We start from the raw sequence: 6,240 nt of genomic DNA, 5'->3' as shown, positions 1-6,240 counted from the left end.
ATTATGATGCCTAGGAAATCTTCCCTTCTAATTAAGTGGCTGGGGTTCAGAAACAAACATTGTACAAGAAGTCCTTCTCCTATATTCCTGAAGTCAGGGTTTAGGAGGGAAATCAAAGCTCCTTCAGAAAGCTGAGGTTAAGGAATTCCTACTGGTTCTCATTTCTCTAAGCCACTCAGTACAGTTGTGTGAATTCCTCTGACTGTTCATCATGCTCTGAATAGGAGGCACGTGTTAGAAGCAGGGATTTGTCAGGGAATGAGTAACAATATGAAAAGGAGGTAAGGGATTTGAGTTAACTGAGCTGATTAAGTATAGAAATTTCGGGGAAAGGAAAAATCAAAGTCAGAGAAAGAGTAATGACCTGAGGAAGAACAGAGGGATAGAGACTGGAGGGTCTATATGGGTGAATGATATATTTAAGAAACATAGAAAAGAAATAAAATAAAAGATTATGGTCATATAGAGCAGAGGTATCAAACTCATGGTAGCAAAACTCCTGAATGTAATTGGGAAATGTTTAACAAAATAAATAAAAATACAGTAAGGCATAGATAATGTTAATTTGTGATTTTCTAAGTCACAAGAACACAAAGTCAAAAAGATCCCAAAGTTTGTGATTAATGAAGTAGAATATTTATAGGGTAATAATGAGATCCAGGGTGTAACAGTTAAACATTCATTTGTTGTCCTTGCTTAAAGGAAAACATATTTCAAATCCTACTAGTTAAGTCACTCTGCTACAAAAACAAATATATATATATTAAGCAATCTACCACTACACAAATGCTCAGCCTGGGGAGTTAGGGTACCATCTCTTTTACCCCAAGGTAAAGGTAAAGAAAGGGCCTAAGGCCCTTTTTCTTTGTTCTTATCATTTATATTTCATTCAATTTTGGTGGAAACTGGCCCCCAAAGAGAGGGATTTCCTTTTTTTCTAAAGCTTTCTAGGTCTTTGTGCTCTGGGGGAAATCATTTAAAGGTTATATTTGGCTCAAGTCTAGAAAAATCCCCAAAAAGAGAGTAGAAAAGCAACATAGTGAAAAATGTAAATCAGGCATAGAACAGCTATTTATTTCTTTCACACAAAAGAAATGCTTATTACTAAAGACTCCCAAGCATGCATTGACAAAGACTTAAACAAGCAACAGTAACTTATAAATACTGTTATATTTTCCTGAATAGTTGATACATAAAACATTAAAATATGAAGCATTGTATAAGACTGCTGAATAGGCATTTCACATTAACCTTGGCTCTGCACTGTGTCCCTCAAGGTTCATAGCTTCTATTAAAGGAAGATAGAAGTTCTTCTTGTGTCCAGTCATTCTTTTCTTCCAAGAAGTATTATAGGAATTGTAGGGGTTTACCTTCTGTACTGCAGCCAACACCAGTGAAGGGAATCAGGAGCTCTGGAATTCACTAGGTTGCTATCAGAGCTAGAAGAATCTATCTCAGGACTATTATTCAGTAACCTTTGCTATGGAAAAGAAACATAAAGAGGTAGTTGGGACCCAGGCTCAATTTCTACTAACTCTGCTCTAGTTGTCACATGTGAGCATCATCATTTTTGCTGGAGTGAGTACTCCCCTACCTCTCACAGGAGGATCCAGGAAGAGACAGAATTTATGCAACACATTCTGGAGAGAGAAAATAAGGAAGACTCAACTTTTTTAAAGGTCTATTAAGTGGATTGTTTGTACTGGTTCATATAAGTTTTCCCAGGTTTTTCTGAAACAAAGGAAGGAAGGAAGGAAGGAAGGAAGGAAGGAAGGAAGGAAGGAAGGAAGGAAGGAAGGAAAAGAAAAATAGCATGCTTTTGTGTATTCACATTCCATTAGATCTTTTTTTGGAGGCAGATGGTATTTTTCATCATAAATTGGAATTGTTTTGGATTATTGTATTGCTGAGAATAACTAAGTCATTCACAGTTGTTCATCATGCATTATTGCTATTACTGTGTACAATGATCTCTTGGTTCTGTTCACTTCATTCTGCATCAGTTCATGTATTTGTCCAGATTTTCCTGAAATTATCCTTCTGGTCTCCTATAGTATGTAATATTCCATTACAATTACTTCCACAAATTGTTCAGCCATTCCCCAATTGACAGGTATCTCTTTGACTTCCAATTCTTAACCACCACAAAAAGAGCTGCTATAAATGCCCTTGTACAAGTAGCTCTTTTTCCCTAAAACAAAACAAAACTCCTTGGGATGCAGACTGAAAAAAAAAAAAAAAAACAATAATGCTTAAGGGCAGGATACTATCTCTACTCCAAGAAAAAGAATTATAAGGTACTAAAGTGTAAAGTTTTACTGTAATTTGTGCCCAGTGGAGTCTTTGTGAGGTGACTATCTTTCAGAGGGTCATGAAGGGAGCTACACAATTGGCTAATGAAAGCAACTACTTTCAGAGGCTTTAAATAAGAAGAATTTCAGAAGGTGAATTAGTCCTGCAATAGCATAACCTTCCCAGAATTCCAAGGCTGAAAATACTTTAAGGAGACAAATTCTTGAACCTATATCAGAAAGCAGAAAAGAGGAGAGTGGAACCAGAGAAAGTATTTAGACTTCCTCCTCATTTTCCCCCAGCAAACAGACTGGACCAGTAGGAGATAATAGGCAAAACACTAACATAACCAGGAACAGAAAGAGAAGAAGGGAGAGAGAGAGAGGGAGAGAGAAAGAGACAGAGAGATACAGAGATAGAGAGACAGAGACAGAGGCAGAGAGAGACAGAGAGGAGAAAGGAGAGAGGGAAATAAATGCAGAAACATATTCACTTAAGAGAGGAAACAGTTTTAAGAAGTGTAAATAAGAAAAGAATGCCAACTAAGGAATCAAAGTGTTGGATTTCAAATCAAGAAGACTTGAGTACTTGAATATATATTATCTTGAATACTAATTGGGCAAATGGACAAATCCCTTTACCTCTGTGTCTCAATTTCTCATCTGTAAAATAGGGATAATAACAGCACTCACCTCTCTACATTTGCCATTAGTAGCTCTACTTGGTTTTGACTCAACAAGCATCAAATCTCCCCCAGAACAAATTCATTACCTAAATTTTCATCATTGACTCAGTTTTGATCCTGAACACATCCTCAACTTTTTCAGTTGCCTCTCCCCGCTAATCGAGAGGAGGAGAAGGAGGAGATGATAAAAGAGAAGTAGAAGAACAAGAAATCAAGAACATGATGATGATGATGATGATGATGATGATGACAATAATGACAACATTGACAATGAAGAAAACGACCTAGGATAGACCTTTGGGAAATATTCACATTAAGGGGTCAAAAAATGCCCTGCAAAGTTGAACATCAGATGTGCAACACCAGGTAAGAGGAAGATTAGCTGTGCTGAATAAGAACAATTGATAAGAGTAAAGTAGAAAAATGGTTGAACAGCAACAAAGGTTTAGCTAAATCTATAGATCACAAATTAGTAGTGGTTAAAACATCCCTAGTAGTTATAATCTCCAAACTAGAAAAGAAGTGGAAAAATACATTGTAATATTAATATTCTTCCAGCAAGAAGCAATATAGAATAAAAGAGAGTCTATGATCATGGGCAAAATCACTAAACTTAACCTAACTGGGCCTCCTCTGTAAATATAGAATCTTTTGAGACCAAAGATAGAGAAAATTCCCATAGGATTTTAAGATTTGAGAAGCACCTTACATTATCTTTAACTTGAGAATACAAGTTAAGTTCTTTAGAAGAAAGAAAAATGCCGGAAATATTGAAACAATTGTCATTTTGCTCTGTGTTGCCATTTGTTATTATCTGGAATAAAATTAGATTTCTTGCAAATAAATTTCTAGCAAATAAGCTCATTTTGGAAATGGGTCTTTTGCAAAGCACACTGCATTCTACTTCCTTTAGGGCAGGAGTGGGGAACCTTTTTTTTTCTGCCAATGGCCATTTGAATATTTATAACATCATTGTTGGACCATACAAAATTATCAGCTGTTATGGGCCAGAACTCTGTACTTAAAACAAGGATTCTTACAAGGTGCTAATTCAGTGGAATTGATGAGACAATGGTTAATTCAGTATGATTGATTTAATCTTACAACAAATAATGATTTCCTAGTGATATAATGATCGGTTTACACTCAGTGTAGAGCATATGAGCTGGGAGCCTCAGCCAAAGTGAGAGAGCCAGGGAAGACAATCGTACTGGAGGCTAAAGCACAAGACCTTAGACTCAGATTCATTCCATCTTCTGTCAGGCTCCTCCATTTCCTCCTGCATTTCCTCCACTGAAACCAAGTCCCCTCTGAAGGCCACGAGAAAGCTAGCTGAGCACCAGGCAAAGGAGACAATAAAGACTTTTGGACTTTAACACCTGGCTACTCTTGTGGTGATTACTCTGATGAAAAGAAGGCTGGTCCCAAGACCTCCAGGAAAGCCAAAGAACATTATATTACATTACATTATGTTATATTATATTATATTACAGAATTCAAGCACTAGGAGGTTGTTCTACCTAACTTTCAGTTTATCATCTCCAGGGATTGATCATGCAAATGATTTCAAAAGAAAATGACAAATTTCCCACCCCTGCTTTAGTTACTTTACCAGTAACTACTTTCTTCCAATAATCATAAACTTTAATTCTAAAAAAAAAAAGATTTTTTTTTTTAGAATTAAAGTTTATGATTATTGGAAGAAAGTAGTTACTAGTAAAGTTGGTACATCAGAGTGAGACAGCTACACCATATGAATAGCCATGACTAAAGAGGATGTCAATCACAAAACAGGATATATTCATATGATCACAAAAAATGCTAAAACAGATCTCAGTAGTCACCAGACAGAGGAAAGGAATCTTCACTATAATATATCTAATAAGTGGTCTTCCAGTCTCTGCTTAAAAAGCTCCAAAGAGTAAGAACCCACCAACTTCTTTAGGCACTCTAATGCCTGAGAAGTTTTTCTTGTCATAAAGAATAAATTGGTCTTTTAGTAACTACATATCGTTACTAGTTCTGTATCTGAGTGAAGATTGAACAAGTCCATCCCCTTCTTCTTACAACAGATTTTCAAATACTTGAAGACAACTCTCATACTTCTACTACTTCCAATGGATCATCATATCACATGCACTCAGTGCCCTTACTATTTAAGGTGCTCTCCTCTGGACCCTCTACAGTTGTCTACACTTCTTACGTCACGGTTCCTTGAACTGAACTCTACAATCCATAAATTCTGATAAGGACAGAGTTCAATGAAACTATCACCTCCCTATTCTTGGAGAACTCTTTTAATGTAGCCCAGGATCACATTATCTTTTGCAAGTGCTTATAAATGCTTCTTGATTGACTGTTGATTGTGTTTTGTTTAAATCTTTTCTTTGTAACAATGGAAGATTCAGTAGGGAGAATAGGAGAAAGGGGTTGTGAAAAGAAATTATTCTAATATTTCTTAAATTACTAATGGGGGTGGGAAAATAATAGGTAAGTCAGTAAACATTTATTAAGTGCCTACTATGCTAAGGTAGTAGTACAGGCTATTCCTTCTTCCAAAACTGAAGGGGTACTCTTCCAGAAATAGAGACTTATGGGGAAGGGTAAAACAAAAAGTACAATGTTAGTAAGGCACTCTCCTCCCCATCCCCTATCAGATTAGCTAAAATGATAGAAAAATAAAATGGCAAATACTGGACAGGATGTGGAAAAACAGGTACACTAATGCATTGTTGGTAGAGTTGTGAACCAGTATGACCATTCTGGAGAACAATTTGGAACTCTACCCAAAGGACTATAAAACTGCATAAACCCTTTGACCCAGCAATACTGCTATTAGGTTTGAATCATGAAGAGATCAAAGAAAGGAAAGGATCCATATCTACCAAATGTTCCGACCTGCGGGACAAGAACGCGGACCCTGGAAGAAAAGAAGAGGGAGTGGGGGACAGGAGACGTGAAGAATGGAGACAAGACAGGCTTTCTGGTAGTCTCCTTTATTATGAGCTTAAGCACAGGCATATGTAGTAGCCTATAGGGAAGTAGGGGATTTTCACAGGCACATTTCGGGGTGGGGTTGGAACAGACCGTTACATCACAGAATGTTCTGCCAGTAAATGTGACGTGACTTGTTCCATAGTTCAGTATTGGTCTCCCACAGGTCCTCCTTTTGTCTTTTATAAATGTGGAGAACCATCAAAGAGTGGGTTTTACAGCCCCCGATCTGTGCCCGGCTTAGGTTGTTCCCATGGGGAAGGGCCTTA

This window comes from Antechinus flavipes, chromosome 4 (genome assembly GCF_016432865.1).
Source record: "Antechinus flavipes isolate AdamAnt ecotype Samford, QLD, Australia chromosome 4, AdamAnt_v2, whole genome shotgun sequence".
NCBI lineage: Eukaryota > Metazoa > Chordata > Mammalia > Dasyuromorphia > Dasyuridae > Antechinus > Antechinus flavipes.
This window is presented reverse-complemented; position numbering follows the sequence as displayed.